At 38.6% G+C, this 19,505-nt stretch overlaps 1 protein-coding gene across 3 annotated transcripts in view; it reads left to right on the top strand.

The window, feature by feature from the left end:
• The window catches only part of TEC (tec protein tyrosine kinase), a 137,518-nt gene that overhangs the window by 25,488 nt on the left and 92,525 nt on the right, over window positions 1–19,505 (top strand). The window contains exon 1 of one of the 3 annotated variants that reach the window (XM_035005023.1): window positions 7,647–7,783. The exons of the other annotated variants lie outside the window; for them this stretch is intronic. The gene's annotated coding sequence lies outside the window, so the exon portion shown is untranslated. Of the gene's footprint in view, window positions 1–7,646; window positions 7,784–19,505 lie in introns of those variants that run through there. 3 annotated transcript variants of the gene reach the window in all.

Below are 19,505 nucleotides of genomic sequence, written 5' to 3' on the forward strand. Positions count from 1 at the left end.
TTCTGGACATTTCATAGATACGGAATTAACACTATGTGTTGCCTTTTGATCTGGATTCTTTTATTTAGCATAATGTTTTCAAAGTTCATCCACAGTGTACCATGTATCAGTACCTCATTCCTTTTTTTTTTTTTTTTAAGATTTTATTTATTTACTTGACAGAGAGAGACACAGCAAGAAGGGGAACACAAGCAGGGGGAGTGAGGGAGGGAGAAGCAGGCCTCCCACTGAGCAGGGAGCCCAATGCGGAGCTCAATCCTAGGACCCCAGGATCATGACCTGAGCCGAAGGCATACGCTTAACGACTGAGCCACCCAGTTGCCCCTACCTCATTCCTTTTTATGGTGGAATAACATTCTACTGTATGGATATATATATATCCATTCATCAGTTGATGGACATTTGGGTTGTTTCCACTTTTTGGCTATTATGAGTAATACCACTATGAGCATTCATGTGTGAGTTTTTGTGTGAAAATAGGTTTTCAGTTCTCTTGCGTATATACTTCGGAGGGGAAATGCTGGGTTTTACGTTAACTTTTGGGTAACTGCCAAACTATTTTTCACAGTGGCTACACCGTTTTACATTTCCACCAATGCACGAGGGTTACGATTTCTCCACATTCTTGCCAGTACTTCTTATTTTCTCTTTAAAAAAATTATAGCCATTCTAGTGTGTGTGAAGTAATATCACATGTGGTTTTGATTTACATTTCCCTAATGACTAATGATGTTGGGCATCTTTTCATGTGTTTATTGGCCATTTGTACATCTTCTTTGAAGAAATGTCTGTTTAAGCTCTTTCCCATTTAAAAATTTGTTGTTGTTGTTCAGTTGTAAATGTTCTTTATGCATTCTGGATATTAGACTCCTGTCGGATATATCATTTGTAAGTATTTGCTCCCATTCTGTGGGTTGTTTTTCACTTCTTTGATTGTGTCCTTTGATATGCAAAGGTTTTTAGGTTTATGAAGTCCAATTTAACTATTTTTGTTTTGTTGCTTATGCTCTTGATGTCATGTTTAAGAAACCATTCCCTAATCTAAGGTCATGAAAATTTACAGCTGTGTTTCCTTCTAGGAGTTTTTAATTTCAGTTCTTACATTAAGTCTTTGATCCATTTTGAGATCATTTTTGTGAAGTAGGGTACCAAAGTCATTCATATCCCATTGTCCCAACACCATTTGTTGAAAAGACTCTTCTTTCCTCATTGAATGGTCTTGGCACCCTTGTCAAAAATCAGCTGAGCATAGATGCATAGGTTTATTTCTGGACTCTCAATTCTCTATTTACAGCTATACATCTATCCTTATGTAGTATCATGCTGTTTGAATTACTGTAATAGTGTAGTAAGTTTTGAAATTGGGAGTGTGGATCCTTGGGTTTTGTTCTTTTTTTTTAAAGATTGATTTGGTGATCAGCATTATTGTATGAGTTTTGAGATCAGCTTGTCCATTTTGGCAAAAAGAGGGCAGTTGGAATTTTGATAGAGATTGCACTGAATTTGTAGATCCATTTGGAAAAGATTGCCACTTTAGCAATATTAAATCTTTCAATCCATGAATGTGGATATCTTTTAATTTATTTGGATCTTCTTTAATTTCTTTCAACAATGTTTTGTAGTTTTTCAATGCACAAGTCTTGCACTTTCTTGGTTAAATTTTGTTTATGTATTTTTATTGTAAGATGTTTCAGTTTCTCTCTGGATGTATACAAGGTACAGTTATGTATCAATAAAAATAAATGTTTTTAGTGTAACTCTTCAGCTATTTAATGTAGCCAGACTTTTATTCCAGAAGTCTGGGAGTAAGGATACTAGCTTTCTAGTCTCAAAGGTGTTACTATTATTATTTCAGTTACATTCTCTTTGCTTTTATCTGGTCATTTATAAAATGGTACCTGCCAAGGTACCATATACTCCTTCACATTTTAATTTCTTAGTGAGTAGTAGTGACACTATGGAAATTAAAATGATAAGGCTGAAAGCAAATGTGCCTTATGTGCCAGGTACTGTTCTGAGTGCTTTATGTTTATTAACTCATTTAATAAAATTAAATACTGAGTGGGATGTAGTTTTAAAAGTTAAAGGATTATAAGTGTGTGTGTGTGTGTGTGTGTGTGTGAAACCTTACCTTTTGAATGACATTTGGGAGAAAAAACATAATTTTAACCTAGAGGTCTCAAAAAAATAGCTATGGTGAGCAGTTAATTTTTAAAAAGTAAGATATTGATAATAGTATTAATGAACAAAGGGAAGGGGGTAATATTTGTCAAGTCACCTTTTCTGGACTTTAGTTTTTCCCAATTGAGAGGTTTGGAGCCAGTGATCTCTAATTATTAGAGTGCCCGGCCCTCATTTTCTGTAATCAGGTGACCTGGATTCAATACATCCCCTGTCCTCTGTGTGAGAGTAAAGAGGGGAAGGCTCTTTAAGGGATCAGGTCCAAACCTCTCTGGAGCATAGCTCCATGAAGGCAGGGCATGTGTTTTCCGTTGTACTCTTGTATCCCTGGCACAGGGCCTGATACCAAGTAGATTATAAAGAAACATTGAAAAATGAATGAACAAATAAACACAAGGCTGGAAATGAATAATTTTGGTGTTTTATTTCTTTTTAATAGTGAAAATAGCATTCTGTCCTTTGAGAGTATGTGTGTGTATTTGGGTGGGTGTGGGAAAGAGGAAAGATTATTGAAATAGGGTATACTTCAATTAATAGAAGCTGTTTTTACTGTTTGCCTCTAAACTCACCTTGCATTTCGTGACGCTAAGCCGTTGGTCTGTGATGTACCCTTGCCTCACCATCTTCCACGGGTGACAGCTCCCTCAGCCTTTTTAGCCCAACTCAGACATCATCTTGTCTGATGATCTTGCCATCTCCCATCTCCAGATGGATTTGAAGCTTTATCCATCTATGCTATAGCATTTACTACGTGGTGATGAAGTTGTTAGCTTTGTCATATCTGTCCCTTCTCCTAGGCTGTGGGCACCTTACTGGTGTGTGTCATGCTTTATTCTGTGTCCCAGAGCCTAAGGACATATCTGGCACTTGGCAGATTCTTAGTTAACGGTTGTTCAATGTGTAAATGTGTATCAGTTCAGAGCAAAGGTAAAGCAACAACAAACTGGGCCAGCTTCTTTCCTGAGTGTCTGCAATGTGTAGGAAACTTTATGTACGTTTTCTCATTTATGCCTCATGGTACTCCTTCAAGGTTGGTACCATTGTCCTCATTTTACAGAAAAGGAAATAGTCTCAGAAGAGTTAAGTAACTTGAATAAAGTTAAACAGCTAATAAATGGCAAAGAGCCGGGTCAGTCAGGCTGTAAAGTTCAGGTTCCTTCCACTAAATCATGCTGCCTAGCCAGGAGTTCCAGTGTAAGTAACTGGTAAAGTAAGATCATGGAGGGTGACATAGGGAAAGAAATCTTTAGGGGCGCCTGGGTAGCTAGGTTAGTTGGGTGTCTGCCTTTGGCTTGGGTCATGATCCTGGGATTGAGCCCTGCGTCGGCGGTGAGTCTGCTTCTCCCTCTCCTTCTGCCTTTCCCCCTGCTCCTGCTTTCTTTCTTGCTCTCTCTCTCAAATAAATAAAATCTTAAAAAAGAAAGGAAAGAAATCTTTAGGGTAATGTTGACAGAACCATTGTTTATGTCTTTTCCAGCTCTCTTAGGAGACAAATTAAAATTTTCATAGTTTAATATATTAAATGGTACAGACCTGCCTTCTAAATGGCCGAATTTTCTGTTTTTCAGACAGTAGTAATATGGGGAACAGGTGAGTTTCTGGGATGTCAAGCTACTACAATTTTAGGGCTACTGACTATGTTAGAGATATCAGCTTCAGTGCATTAATCTTATAGATGACATCACAGGGGCCTCATAGTTTGTGAGGTTGCTCTCAGTTGCATTTTCAGTTCAGGGCAGAGAAAATTCCTCTATACCATGAGGCTCACTCTTATATTTTACAGGGGATTCAGGGTAGGGATGGACAAAGACCTGTCACATTAAAGAGATGAGAGCAGGAGAGCTTGGTGGACACACTGTCACTTGACACAGGAGAGATGTAGGAGGCTCTGGCCTGGGCTTCTGTGACGTGCAAGCTCACTGTCAGCCCCATCAAAAAAAAGAACCTCTTGCATGGGGCAGAATTAATTCTCAGAAACATCTCAGAGTGAAAAAGGATCTTGTTGATGGTTTGATAATTTGTGATTCTAAGATCCCGCTGATTTTTTAAAAAGATTATTTATTTATTTGAGAGAGTGAGAGAAGAGAGAGCGTGTGTGAGAGCACAGCGGGGGAGGGGCAGAGGGAGAAGCAGACTCCCCGCTGAGCAGGGAGCCCGATGCGGGACTCGATCCCTGGACTCCAGGATCATGACCTAAGCCTAAGGCAGATGCTTAACCGACTGAGCCACCCAGGCGCCCCAGATCCTCTTGATTTAAAAACCAGATGGATATACTTTTGATATGAGGTTTTTCTTTCAAGTCTGTCCAGTGACAATAAGAGCAACTAAAAATAGTGAAGGGTCTGAAGTAGATCCTTCCGTTACCTTTGAGGTTTGGCTTCTGAGGTAAAAACCATCAAGGCGTAAATAAAGTGAAATCATTAAGTCCTGAATACGTGCTATGTTTCATGCAGTGTACTGGATGCTAGAGCATGCCAAGTATTATATTTTCTTGTACTTGATTTGTGTAAGAGTATTTGGAGGAAAACAACAACAACAACAACTTGGAAATATGTTTTTGAGAAATTTCTGTGAAACAAATGACATATATATATGTAACACATGTATACACATATATATACATATAGGTTAACTAATTGTTTTGTGGGGCTCTCTAAATACCTACTGCTTATTTAAGTAAATTTGATTTTCAGAACTTCATATAGCACTGGAAAAAACATTGGGCATCGATTTTTTCTTAATAGAAGATGATTTCCCAAATAATGGAATTTCCAGGCTCACTGAAATATATGATCCTCTGTTGGCAAAACATGATATTGAGATTTAATGCTCAGGTATCACCCTAAATGAAGTATTTTGCTTGAAAATCTTTATAGGGTTAGGGGATGTTTATGAGTGAGAAGTAATTTGTTTGTTCTGGAGAATGTAGTAGAAAGTGGTGCAGCACGTGACTCTTGATCTTGGGGTTGTGAGTTTGAGCCCCGTATTGGGTGTAGAGATTACTTAAAAAAATAAAATAAAATCTTAAAAAAATGAATAAACAAGCAAAGGTGAATCAGACCTACAAATATGGAGAACAAACTGATGGTTACCAGAGGGGAGAGAAATGGGAGGTTAGGCAAAATGGGTGAAGGGGAGTGGGAGATATAGGCTTCTACTTATGGAGTGAATAAGTCACAGGAATAAAAGGCATAGTGTAAGAATATAATCAATGATATTGGAATAGTGGAGTGTAGTGACAGATGTTAGCTGTTCTTGTGTAGCATAATGTATAGACTTGTGAAATCACTATGTTGTACGCCTAAAATTAATGTAACATTGTGTTCTAACTATACTCAGAAAAAAAATCATTCTTCCATAACTAAGGCTATTTTCTGTTTAAATTCTTTTCTACACTAACAAAATACTCAAAATTAAAACTCATGGTGGAGAGCCACTATAAAACTTGAAAATGACATAGTGAACACATGCTGTTTTTAATTTTTAAAAAAGTTTTCTGAGGGGCGCCTGGGTGGCTCAGTCATTAAGCATCTGCCTTCGGCTCAGGTCATGATCCCGGCCGGGGTCCTGGGATCGAGCCCCGCATCAGGCTCCCTGCTCAGCGGGAAGCCTCCTTCTCCCTCTCCCACTCCCCCTGCTTGTGTTGCCTCTCTCACTGTGTCTCTCTCTGTCAAATAAATAAATAAAATCTTTTAAGAAAAAGAATTTTCATATGCTTTATAGTGGAAGTCATATAAAGGCTGAACATTAATATCTACTTTTATTCATGTATTGATATATCTCTAGCCAACTGTCAAAATTCTGTTCATATGCCATTTGTTCATTGAAGCGGTCCACAATACTTTGAAGAGAGGTAATTGTTTCCTCTTTAGTCATCACATAGTAGCGATTTCTGGGGACTATTAGTGTTCTAAAACACTTTGCCCATACCACTTTTATAGCCTTTACTAGACTATATTGTGGCTCTTCGTTTTTAAGTCACTTGTTCCTGTGCCTCCCTAGAACAAAGATCAGTCTTGTTCATCTTCGTAATGCATAGTTCCTCATACATTATGGCTGTGCAATAAATGTCAGAATGCATGGTTGGTCACATGAATGTCTGAAACTGTTCCTGTGGGCAGATTAGCTCATGACCTGTTGGGGCACCTGGGTGGCTTAGTTGGTTAAGTGTCTGCCTTTGGCTTAGATCATGATCCCAGGGTCCTAGGATTGAGCCCTGCATGGGGCTCCCTGCTCAGCAGGGTGTCTGCTTCTCTCTCTCCCTCTGCCCCTCTGCTTCCCCTGCTTATACACATACACACTCTCTTTCAAATAAATAAGTAAAATCTTTGAAAAAAACCCCACAAGACAATCAGTTCGTGAACTGAAAATGGTGAAAAGATGGATGAGTGAAGAAGAGGAAACGTTTAAGGGAAGGAAGAAGGTTTACAGATTGGAGATGAATGAAATGAGAGCGGTGCCTGGGTGGCTCAGTCGTTAAGCGTCTGCCTTTGGCTCAGGTCATAATCCCAGGGTCCTGGGATCCAGCCCCCTATCGGGCTCCCTGCTCAGCGGGAAGCCTCCTTCTCCCTCTCCCACTCCCCCTGCTTGTGTTGCCTCTCTCGCTGTGTCTCTCTCTGTCAAATAGATAAATAAAATCTTTAAAAAAAAAAAAAAAGAAATGAGAGAGAATGAGGTGGTCAAGAATGATATAGTATATTATATGTCCCAGTTATTTGTTGCTATGTAACAAACCACCTGAAATGTACAGACACGCAACAACCATTTTATCACATGGGTGGATTCTGTAGGTTAAGAATTGGACGTTGCAGTGGGAATGTCTTGTGTCTACTCCATAATATCTCTTTTCTTGGAAAACTTGATAAGCCGGGAATGACTCAGACAACTTGGGGCTGGAATCATCTGAGAGTTCTGTCACTCATTTGTCTGGCTCCTGGGCTAGGATGATTTGAAGCCTGGGCTCAGTGGGAGTTCTGCACTAGAACACCCATATGTGGCTTCTCCACGTGGCAGGACCCCCTGGAGGGGCAGAACCTAGCTAAGGTTCCAAGGCGAACTGTCCAGAGTAAGAAGTCCAAAAGAGCCAGACAGGAGGTACTTGGCCTTTTCTGGCTCAGCCTCAGAGATCATATTTTATCCTTTCTGCTGTCCTATATTAGTCAAAGGAGTCAAAAGCCCACTCAGATTCAGGGGGAGGAGATGTAGATCTTGACTCTCAATGGGAGGAGTGCCAGTGAATTTGCATCTGTTTCTAAAACAACAGCATTACCATATCATAAATGGGCCAGATCATGATAATGTTGGGTAGAGCAAAGAACAGGAAAGTATATTATCAATTTGAATTTGCTTCATTAGAGATGGGACATCTGCAAAAGGTCATTGGACATTTTTCAAACAATAATTAGTACATGGCTTATATTCATGATACTTTTTGAATGTAGTTTATAATTTTTGTTACAAGTGATGTATGAAAATGTTTTCTTTGAAATTAGCATTTTTATTAGTTTATTTTTTTTCCTTTTAGAGATCAGGTATATAATACCTGGCATTTCATCTTTGGACATTCTCCATTAACTGAGCCCCACAAGCCTTAGAAGCAAGGGTAAATACTTCTCTGATAAAATTTGCCTTCTTGCTTTAGTGTGCTTTGTAGTTTTAGTTGTGATACTGTTGTGATCTTTCTAATGATTCTTTTATAAAAAGGCTGCAATTTGAGTGGACTCTCTTGACTGCCCACTGTACTTGGTACTTCATTAATCTGTACAGGATTCTCCTCTTACCATACTGTAGACTTGAAAAGCTCACTTCTGCTTGCGTGAAATTTGAACAGGGAAAAGGAAAGGAAATAGAGAAGAGAGAGGAGTTATAACAAGGACAAATGTTGTGTGGACTCTGGTTTTATGTTTGCCTGCTGGAGACCACGTCTTCCGGTTTCTCAGAGAAGAAATGGTATCACATTATATTATCATGAGGCTCTGCTGACTCGAGGAATCATTGGAAGGGCTTTTGTGGGGAGCTAGGTAGAGGGGGCAAAAACATCCTCGAGGAAGAAGAGCCCACCCACCCTTTTCTACTTCTGTTTGTCTGCTTTGGTTCTTATTTTTTCCCTCCTTCCCTTTCTTTCCTCTTTTTACCTTTTTCTCTTCTCTTTTTTACCAGTTGCAAAGTGTTGGATGACAGGGACATGGAAAACCATGCTATTTCCTTAAGCATATTTTAGAAATGTTTTATTGTGGAAAATTTCAAACACAAAAATAGGATAGTATAATGAACTCCATATGTCTCACTCAGCTTCAATAGTTATCAACTCATGAACAATTTTATTTTGTCCACACCCTTGTATTCCCCTTCAATTATGAAGCAAATCACAGACATTAATTATCTCTAAAATTTTTAGTATGTATCTCTTAAAGATAAGAACTCTTAAAAATACAATCACAATACCATTATCACACTTCAAAAAACTCTAAAACCACTTAACACTATCTTAATATTATCAAATCCTAATATCATCAGATAAATCTTACCAGCAAACCTTCACGTCACCATTGCCACAGTTATCTCTTACATTTTTTTCTCTTTTTTTTTTAAAAAAGATTTTATTTATTTATGTCAGAAAGAGAGAGAGAGTGAGAGCACAAGCAGGGAGAGCGGCAGGCAGAGGGAGAGGGAGAAGCAGGCTCCCCGCCGAACAAGGAACCAGATGTGGGGCTCTATCCCAGGACCCTAGGATCATGGCCTGAGCTGAAGGCAGATGCTCAATGGACTGAGCCACCCAGGTGTCCCTATCTCTTACATTTCAACTGACTAAGATGTCTCCTAAGATTCTTAAAATCTATTGGGTCCTCCTTAATCTCGTTCTGTTTTTGTTCTTGAAACTTTTTGTTAAAGAAACTTTCTCACTCTGTAAAAAAATTGAATTCAATAAGAAAAGAATATGTTGATATAGATGACTGCTTCGTATTAAAAACAGTTTAGAATACCATAGCTAAGGAACACATATTGGTATTTGAGTATTTTATATATAACTTCCAAATTACTTTTTAAAAAATTCTCATGTTTTCTCCTAGTAAAAGGTGCTAGAAATCATCTACCCGCTGGAGAGGCTTGTTATTCATGGCTTGTTTCCACTGGTTATTGTTTCCCTCTGAAGTCACAAGAAGCAGAAAGGAAACATTTGTTGGATATCAGCAAATGCCTCAGGGGAGGAGGATTAGTGCCAGAATATTGTCGCTTAATGTGAATCCACTTACATAGCGTAGTAAGTGGTAAAAGAAAAAAAAACTGTTATGATTCAGAATTTTTCCTGAGAAATAAAGTGAGAGCATGTGTGGCACCACTTAAATTATAATTGCTAGCTCTTAGAACAAAGTGTGAATCAAATATTAGTTGCTTCCTTGAGATAATTTATCTGATGAAAATACACGGTAAAAAAATTTGACTGCCTTTACTTTACATTTGAATATGTCAGCACAGTTCTAAGGAGGGCTTTTTTTTTCCCCCCCAAAAGCGTTAGAAAGATTTATCAGTTTTTACAAAGGTATATCTGTTAGGTGGAATAAAGGTTAAGCCACTGTAACAGAGAGACCATTATATGTAGTTTCTAAAATAAAATAGAAGTATATTTCTCCCTTACAGAGTAGGTTAGTGAGTCTGGGTTGGTGGGGCAGCTCTGCTCCATGAAGTCATTCAAGGACCAGCATGATGTCTTGAATGCATAGGGAAAGTTGAGTTTGTTATGTGCACTTTCTGGCTGGTAAGAAGGTGGAAAATGCCCCAATCCAGGGTAAGTAGCTTGTGTTTAAAGATTTTTTTTTTTTTTAATTTATTTGACAGAGAGAGAGCACAAGCAGGGGAGCGGGAGAGGGAGAAGCAGGCTCCCCACTGAGCAAGGAGCCCAATGCAGGGCTTGATCCCAGGACTCTGGGATCATGACCTGAGCTGAAGACAGACGCTTAACCAGCTGAGCCACCTAGGTGCTTTTTCTTTTTATTATTTTTTTATTTGACAGAGAGAGAGGGAGAGAGAGAAGCTTGTGTTTAAATTGAAGATGGCCCACATATCACTTCTGCACACATCCCTTTGGCTTTAACTTAGATGGCCGTACTTAACTATAGAGAAGGCTGGGAAGTATCTCTAGCCCATATGTCCAGGAAGAAGGATAGAATGGATGGAGCAGGTAAGGAGGCGGGGAGGAAGCAAAAAACAGTCTGTCACAGTGTATTTTTTTTTTTTTAAGATTTTAAAAATTTATTTGACGGAGAGACAGAGAGAGAGCACACAGGCAGGGGGAGCAGGAAAGGGAGAAGCAGGCTCCCCGCTGAGCAGGGATGTGGGGCTCGATCCCAGGACCCTGGGATCATGCCGTGAGCGGGAGGCAGACACTTAACTGACTGAGCCACCCAGGTGCCCCTGCACAGTGTATCTTAGTATTTTAGTTGTAAATCATGTTTTGATACTTCTATTGTGTTATTTTATTTTATTGTTTTTACAAGCTAACTATAATGGTAAGGCCCTCATTTGCCAGTGGCATTGAGTATGATAAAAGCAATTCTCCAACATCACTCTCATTATTGACTTCTTGAAGACCCTCATCTTTTGAATATTTGATATTTTTGACTGTTGCATTCCCTCATTCAGTGAGAGGGAATGACCAGCAAAGAAGCAGAACCCAGTAATGTGGAAGGAATATTTGATTGAGGCCTATATGGTCAGTTGATGAATGAATATTTTCATGTCCTGACAACTTTTACTTCTCTCTAGAACCACTTACCTATGAATCTCCTGTATAGGAATTATATTTGTCAATGCTTAGAGGTATTGCACATGGATTCTTTTTCTCAAAACTTCTTTCTCCATTCATTGCTCTTATCTCTTTTTTTCTTCTTTTTTACCAGTGGGGAGACCTCCCACCCCCAATCACAACCAGAGACCACAGAGGGAACCTGCATTGTGAGACCCAAACCTGTCTTAAAGAGTATATGTTCAATCAATGCATATACCTGTATTACATGGACAAAGAGAAAGAACTGTCCTTAGGGCAGCACTGCTCAGTCTATTTCCTGGTTCCCTTGCCCCAGTCCAATGCCTTAATCATCCACCATATGGCAGTGGACTGGGGTGGGGGCTACATTACCAGGAGAGATGAGGCAAGTAGCTGGCCTCTGTAACTTTTGCCCTTTGACCCATGAAGTCTCCTCTTACCTTCTTCTTCTTTTTTTAAAATGTTTTTTCTTTAAAAAAAAAAACTTTTAAAGATTTTATTTATTTAGTTGTCAGAGAGAGAGCACGAGCAGGGGGAGCGGCAGGCAGAGGGAGAAGCAGACTCTCCACCGACCAAAGAGCCCCATGTGGGACTAGATCCCAGGACCTTGGGATCATGACCTGAGCCGAAGACAGATGCTTAATGGACTGAGCCACCCAGGCGTCCCACCTCTTATCTTCTTTTTAGATGTTGTTAATACTAAGTGATTATGTCTTTACTAGTTTTTGTTTTGTTTTTAAGAGAGAGAGTGGGTGAGTGCTGGAGGTGGTGAGGGAGGGTGAGGGAGAGATAGGATCTTAAGCAGGCTCCATGTCCAGTGCGGAGCCCAACAGGGGGCTCCATCTCATAAGCTTGAGATGATGACCTGAGCCGAAATCAAGAGTTGGATGCACGCTTAACCAACTGAGCCACCCAGACGCCCCTACTAGATATCTTGATGGTTGCATTCCTCACTGGTTCAGCTTCAGTAGGTCAAGTACTCAAAACTTTGTAGTCTACCACATGTCAGCTAGCTGAAAGATTTTAAGAACATACAGGTTGTCAGAGTGCCTTCTTTTAATAGTTGAGGAGGACAGAAGGCTACAATGTTACTGCTGAGAGCTAAAGTGCTGCCTAATCCGGGAATAGCTCCAATTCATGATGTTAGATGGGGAGCCTAGAATGTACTCTTTATTTATCTGATTGAAGTCATCCTAACATGTTTTTTTTCCTTCTGCTTGTATTACTGCTACTTAATTCCACCTTTACAAAAGGAATTGGGGCTTACACTGAGATTACACACTGCAGAAGAGAACGTGGTTACATTTGTTCTTATATAATAGCTACTTATATTTTAGGTGCTTTGGAACTGAAATATAATCTGCAGATACTGCTGGCAGGTGCAGAACATTTGATTTCTCAGATAAATGTCAGTCTGATGTTTATTCATGCTAGATTTCTCAAAATTACAACCAGAAACTTTATCATAAACCTGTGATGAGATGTGTAATAGGCAATGTGTTCTGATGTAGAAGTTCAGAAACCAAGGGAGTTAATACTGTACTCATCTTAGGACATTAGCAGGTATTAGATTGAGTTACATGATACTGATGATTTTGTAGATAAAATATTGCTGGATATTGGCAATTTCATATGATTCAACCTAATAAGAAGAGAATTTCAACAACCTTAAGTCACTCTTTTCTCCTTCCTGTAAGGAGTTCCTCCTTTCCCTCCTCTGATAGTTAGGCGGTTTGTTTCTTGTTTACTGTGCTCTTTACCATCCTATCATTTAGTAACTCATATTCACTTTTGTTTTCACCTGTCTCTATCTTTCTGGGTTAGTACCTCTGTTCCTTTGATTAAAAATATTACGAAAAGTTGTATGGACTAGGATGGACAGCCCTAATACCTTCTTATTTAAAAAAAAAACAAAAAACCCCACAAAAAAACCACCTTTTTTTCCTCAGGCAGAACCTTTCATGATGAAAAAGGTTCTAAGGTCTTTTGGCTAAAATTATCAGACCATGAAATTACAAGCCATTAGTCTGGTACCCAGATTTGCAACACTTGACACAGAATATAACTTGTATGTATTTTTTTCTCCTGATGAGAACTTTTAAGATCTATTCCCTTAGCAACTTTGAACTAGGTAATAGAGTATTATTAACTGTAGTCACCATGCTGTACATGACCTCCCCAGTACTTATTTATTTTATAACTGGAACTTTGTATTTGCTTCACCTATTTTGCCCACACCCATCCCCCACCAATCTGTTCTCTGTATCTATGAGCTTGGGGTGGGTTTTTTCTTTTTTTTTTTAAGATTCTATATATAAGCGGTGCCTGGGTGACTCATTCGTTAAGCATCTGCCTTCGGCTCAGGTCATGGTCCCAGGGTCCTGGGATTAAGCCCCACATTGGGCTCCCTGCTTGGCGGGAAGCCTTCTTCTCCCTCTCCCACTCCCCCTGCTTGTGTTCCCTCTCTCGCTGTCTCTCTCTGTGTCAAATAAATAAATAAAATCTTTTTAAAAAAGATTCTACATATAAATGAGATCATATGGTATTTATCTTTCTCTTTCTGATTTATTTCACTTAGCATAATGCTCTTGAGGTCCATCCATGTTGTTGCAAATGGCAAGATTTCATTCCTTTTTATGGCTGGGTGATATTCCACTTGTATATGTATGTATACACCACAATTTTATCTCCTAATCATTCGATGAATACTTGTTGTTTTGGTGTCTTAGCTATTATAAATACTGCTGCAATGAACATGGGGGTGCAGATATCTTCTTGAGTTAGTGTTTTTGTTGTCTTTAAATAAATACCCAAAAATGGAATTGCTGGATCATGTGGTAGTTCTGTTTTTAATTTTTAGAGGAACCTCCATTCTGTTTTCCATAGTGGCTGCACCAATTCACATTCCTGCACAAGGGTTTCCTTTTCTCCACATCCTTGCCAGTACTTGTTATTTCTAGTTTTTTCTTTCTTTCTTTTTTTTTTTTGATGATAGCCATTCTAACAGGTGTGAGGTGATATTTCATTGTGATTTTGATTTGCATTTTCCTGATGATTAGTGATGTTGAAACCACCTTTTCACGTACCTCTTGGCTATCTGTATGTATTCTTTGTAAAAATGTCTATTCAGATTTGCCCATGTTTTTAATCAGATTTTTTTCTACTGAGTTGTATGAGTTCCATATATATTTTTGATATTAACCCCTTATTGGAATTACGATTTGCAAATATTTTCTCCCATTCAGTGGGTTGCCCTTTCATTTTGTTGATAAGGTTTCCTTTGTTGTGCAGAAGCTTTTTAGTTTGATGTGGTCTTGCTTATTTACTTTTCCTTTTGTTGCCTTTGCTCATGGTATCGTATCCAAAAATCATCACCAAGACCTATGTCAAGGAGCTCAGGGCCCATGTTTTCTCTGAAGAGTTTTATGGTTTCAGGTCTTATATCTAAGTCTTTCATCTATTTTGAGTTAATTTTTGTGTATGGTGTAAGACAGTGGTCCACTTTCATTCTTCTGCATCTGGTTGTCCAGTTTTCCCAACACCATTTGTTGAAGAGTCCTTTCCCTTTGTATATATTTTTGGCTTCTTTGTTGTAAATTAATTGACCATATTTGTGTAAGTTTTTAACAGATTTTTAAAATTTAAATTCAATTAACATATAATGTATTATTAGTTTCAGAGGCAGAAGTCAGTGATTCATCAGTCTTATATAGTACCCAGTGCTCATTACATCATGTGCCCCCTCCTTTATGTCCATCACTCAGTTCCCCCATCCCCCCATTCTCCTCTCCTTCAGTAACTCTCAGTTTGTTTCTTATGATTAAGAGTCTCTTATGGTTTGTCTCCCTCCCTGATTTTGTCTTGTTTTATTTTTTCCTCTCTTCCCCTATGATCCTCTATTTTGTTTCTTAAATTCCATATATGAATGAGATCATATGACAATTGTCTTTCTCTGATTGACCTATTTTGCTTAGCATAATACCCTCTAGCTCCATCCATGTTGTTGCAAATGACAAGATTTCATTTTTTTTGATGGCTGAGTAGTATTCCATTGTGTGTGTATGTGTGTGTGTGTATCATATCTTCTTTATCCATTCATCTGTCAATGGGCATCTGGGCTCTTTCCATAGTTTGGCTATTGTGGACATTGCTTCTATAAACATTGGGGTGCAGGTGCCCCTTCAGATCACTGCGTTTGTATCTTTGGGGTAAATACCCAGTAGTGCAATTGCTGGATCATAGGGTAGCTCTATTTTCAACTTTTTGAGTAATCTCCATACGGTTTTCCAGAGTGGCTGCACCAGCTTGCATTCCCAAAAACAGTGTAAGAGGGTTCCACCGTTTATCCACATCCTCACCAACATCTGTCATTTCCTGACTTGTTAATTTTATCCATTCTGACTGGTGTGAGGTGGTATCTCATTGTGCTTTTGATTTGTATTTCCCTGATGCTGAGTGATGTTGACCATTTTTTCATGTGTCTGTTGGCTGTTTGTATGTCTTCTTTGGAGAAATGTCTGTTCATGTCTTCTGCCTATTTCTTGATTGGATTATTGGTTCTTTGGGTGTTGAGTTTGATAAGTTCTTTATAGATTTTGGATACTAGCCCTTTATCTGATATGTCATTTGCAAATATCTTCTCCCATTCTGTCGGTTGTCTTTTAGTTTTGTCGACTGTTTTCTTTGCTGTGCAAAAGCTTTTTATCTTGATGAAGTCCCAATAGTTCGTTTTTGCCTTTGTTTCCCTTGCCTTTGAAGACGTGTCTAGCAAGAGTTGCTGTGGCTGAGGTCACAGAGGTTGCTGCCTGCATATTTGTGTGTTTATTGTTGGGCTCTTTATTCTGTTCCAGTGATCTATGTGTCTATTTTTATGCCAGTACCATACTGTTTAGATTTCTATAGCTTTGCGAAATAGTTTGGAATCAAGGCATGTGATGCCTCCAGTTTTGTTCTTCTTATTGCTTTGGCTATTTGAGGTCTTTCATGGCTCCATAGAAATTTTAGAATTGTTTGTTAAGTTTTCCAAACTTTTAATAGTTAGCAGCCAGGGTAAAGAGAATAGTGTTCTTGTGTTCATCTCCAATGGGACAGATAAATGGCCTTATGTTGTAGCTCTGCCCTGTATTTAAGAAGTTATTTGTAACCCAGAATTGGTTCCTTTGTGATTCTGAATGGATCAGCTCTTTTTCTTGTGGAGAATGGCTGGGAGAGTAAGCTGGGGAACTTTGAAATTTTGTTTCATCTTTGTTTTCTAATTTAGAATATCAAACCTATTATTTCCTTCACTCAGAACATCTCCCTTCAGTTTCTGGTATTGAGAGGTTGGTGTGCCTTTCTCTTAATGATGTCTTGGAAGTCATCAATTATTTCTATTGAAGTAATTTGCTTTTAGCAATCTCCCTAAACTAGGAGGCTGGAAGTGACTTATTATGCTTTTTCCTTCGGTTCTCTCTTTCCTTCGGTGAAAGAGGCCATGTAGTGTAGTGGTTAGTAGTGTAGGCTCTGGGGTTAGACTGCCTTGTTTTAGAGGCAGAAGAATAAGATGTGATATTCTTCTGATGTGACTTGTAAAATACAAATAGTAATAGTACCTACTTGAGAAGGTCTGTTGAGAGAATTAAATCACTTAATACATTGAAAGTGCTTAGTGCTTACAACAGTGCTAACACAGCAAAATAGTAAAAGCTTGATAATGGTGATTATAATAATTTTTATTATTTTTCTGTATAAATAGGAATTCAATGGGGATACTTCCTGATTCTCCCAGGGTCTGCTTATCTCTCTGGATTTCACTGATCTTATCAAAAGGTCATTGGATTGACCTTTTAGGACAATGATGTTTATTTTTAGGGAAATCTACTTAGCTGCCTTCTCTATTTTGGTCCACTTTTCATAGTATTTCACGAATATGTGTTTCACAGTTTGGAGTTTGGAATTAAAGACCATCATTTTGTTCATTGAACAATGGAATTATTTTCCTCTGGTTTTCATAGCATTTTTTAAGGGAGGAGAGTAGAGAACACATTCCTCTACACTGATCTTCCAATCATTCTGTTTCTAAGAGGCAACCCCTTTTATTATTTTAAAGTATTTTTGTACCGTCAGTCTCTTAAGTAACATACTTATATTGCCACTTCTTGCTTTTTCTGTTTGAGGTATGATCTATTAGCTTCCTGCTAGTACCATGGAGGATACAGCTCTCTTTCATGGTTACTCTCCCACCCACACACAAACACATTTACTGCACTCACTTACTCCCCAATATATTTATGTCAGTAATAATAATATTATTTATTATTTACATTATTATGAACTCTCGAGCATGCTGTGATTATTTTTCCTTTTCTGCACACTTTTTTGCTTTTATTGGAATTCATTGATTTACTTTTTTAAGTTGGCTGAGTTTTACTAATTCATTATAAATCTTCTCCCAATGCCTTCAGGTTCATATCCTGGAAGAATTTTTTCCAAGAACCTTCTAACTCGATCTAGTGTGGCCTAATTGCTCGGTTGGCCTGCAGCTCAATATCATCTTAGGATTTCCCTTCACCATCACCCAGGAGATACTCCTTACCTCTCTTTTGTGTTGGAACCCTTGTTTCCTGGATTCCATGTATTTTGTGGTTTACTTTTTATTTTGGTAGACTACATTCTCAAGTAGCTTTTTTTTTTTTAAGATTTTATTTATTTTTGACAGAGAGAGAGTGTACAAGCAGGGAAAGCAGCAGGCAGAGGGAGAGGGAGACGTGGGCTCCCTGAGGGGCTCCATCCCAGGACCCTGGGATCATGACCTGAGCCGAAGGCAGACGCTTAACCATCTGAGGCACCCAGGCGCCTCTCTCAAGTAGCTTTTTAAGAAGGGTAAAGCAGAGAGAAAATTTTTAAAGCCTTGTATGTTTGGAAAGTGTCTTTCTTCTATTACTGCATTGGTAGTTTGGCTAAGCATAGAATTTTAGGTTAGAAATCAAAATTTTTTGGAATTTTTCTCCATTATCTTCCAGCTTCCAGTATTGCCTTGATAAGTGCCATCTGAAATGTGAGCCTTTCCTTGAAACCTATGTGTAGGCTTGTTGAATCTTCTGTTTGTCTCCATGATTTTGAAATTTTATGAGTTGTGCCTTGATTTGGTTCTATTTCAAAATGAAGATAACCCTCCATGTGGGGAAATTTTCCTAAATTTCTTCTCTGATTAGTTTCTCACTGTTTTCTTTGCTTTCAACTTCTGGAACTCCTTTTTTTTTTTTTCAGATGCTGAACTTTCTGGATGGGTCCTCTAATTTTATTATATTCCCTCTCCAATTTTTAATTTTTTTGGCTTTTTTGTTTTATTTCCTGAGAGATTTTCTCAACTTTATACTCTACCTTTTCTGTTGAGCTTTTCATTTCTTCTATCTTATTTTTTTTTTTTTTTTTTTTTTTTTTAGCAATGCTCCTCTTTTTTGGTTCTCTATTCTTTATTCTGGCTATATCCTGACCTCATTTCATGCACACAGTATCTTCCCTTAACTCTGATTTTATTACTTTTTTTTTTTAAAAGCATTTTCTTTTCTCTGCAGAGTCTTTGTTTCCTCCAAGTTGTTTTTTCCCCTATTTGTTGTTTGACCTCAATTCATATTAGAATCTTTACTAATCATTCTTCGTGATGACTCTTGGCTTTCTCTCATTCATGAATTGGGCTCTAAAAGTCCATTGGAAGCTTTGTGCTGTGGGTAGAACTTACTGCCTATGGGCTTTCCTATAGGTAATCTGGCTGGGCCATTTCTGGGCCATGGGAGCTCTCCTGGGTCTGTTATCTGTAGGTCTTTACTCTTTAGTCTGGTCCTTATCCAGTATTATGGAGTCACAAGTGGGAGAAGAGAGCTGAGTGGTCTCAACATTGAGTATATATGCTTGTATAGGTTCACTTAAGTCCTCCTTTGCAGGATGGTACCCCTAGCCTCAACAGTTTGTAGTTTCTCCCAGTATAGAGACCTTCAGTTTTATAAACCTCCAGTTTTCTCCTAGGATTGGGGAGGATTAGTCACTTGGCTATATGGTATGGGAGAGGGGGTGAGGGACCCTGTTTCTTATACAGACCTGCAAACAATCCTTTTAAGTTTTCTTCACCACCATTTATAGACATACCAAGTTCTGCTGATTCTTGAGTTATTTGGAGGCTTTGCAGCGTAAGTTGGGTTTCCAGGCTTCCTCCCAGCTGGAACTACCACATGTTTATTTGCTTTTCAGTTTCCCAAATTTTGTTGATATCTCCTGTCCTTTTTTCTATTTCCATGAGAGTTAATTCCTTAATGATGATAACAGCAAAAACAAAGGATGATTTATTGGGATTTCAGGAGGGAGCTAATGCAACTGTGTACACGCAACACTCTGTCTTCAGCTGGAAGTCTACATGAGGAGAATTTTCCTTTGTTTTTATCTCTGTGCACCTTAATAGTTTTCTTTGGCCAGGATTTCCCATTAAGCAATGAATTATTAAAACAACAGTGAGGTTTTAATTGTATAGTACGGAATGGTGGAGCGAGCCCTTCACTTGGAACCAGGAGACTTTTCTTCTAGTCTT

This window comes from Mirounga leonina, unplaced genomic scaffold, assembly GCF_011800145.1.
Source record: "Mirounga leonina isolate KUSES-001 unplaced genomic scaffold, KU_Mleo_1.0 Mir_129, whole genome shotgun sequence".
Classification (NCBI taxonomy): Eukaryota; Metazoa; Chordata; class Mammalia; order Carnivora; family Phocidae; genus Mirounga; species Mirounga leonina.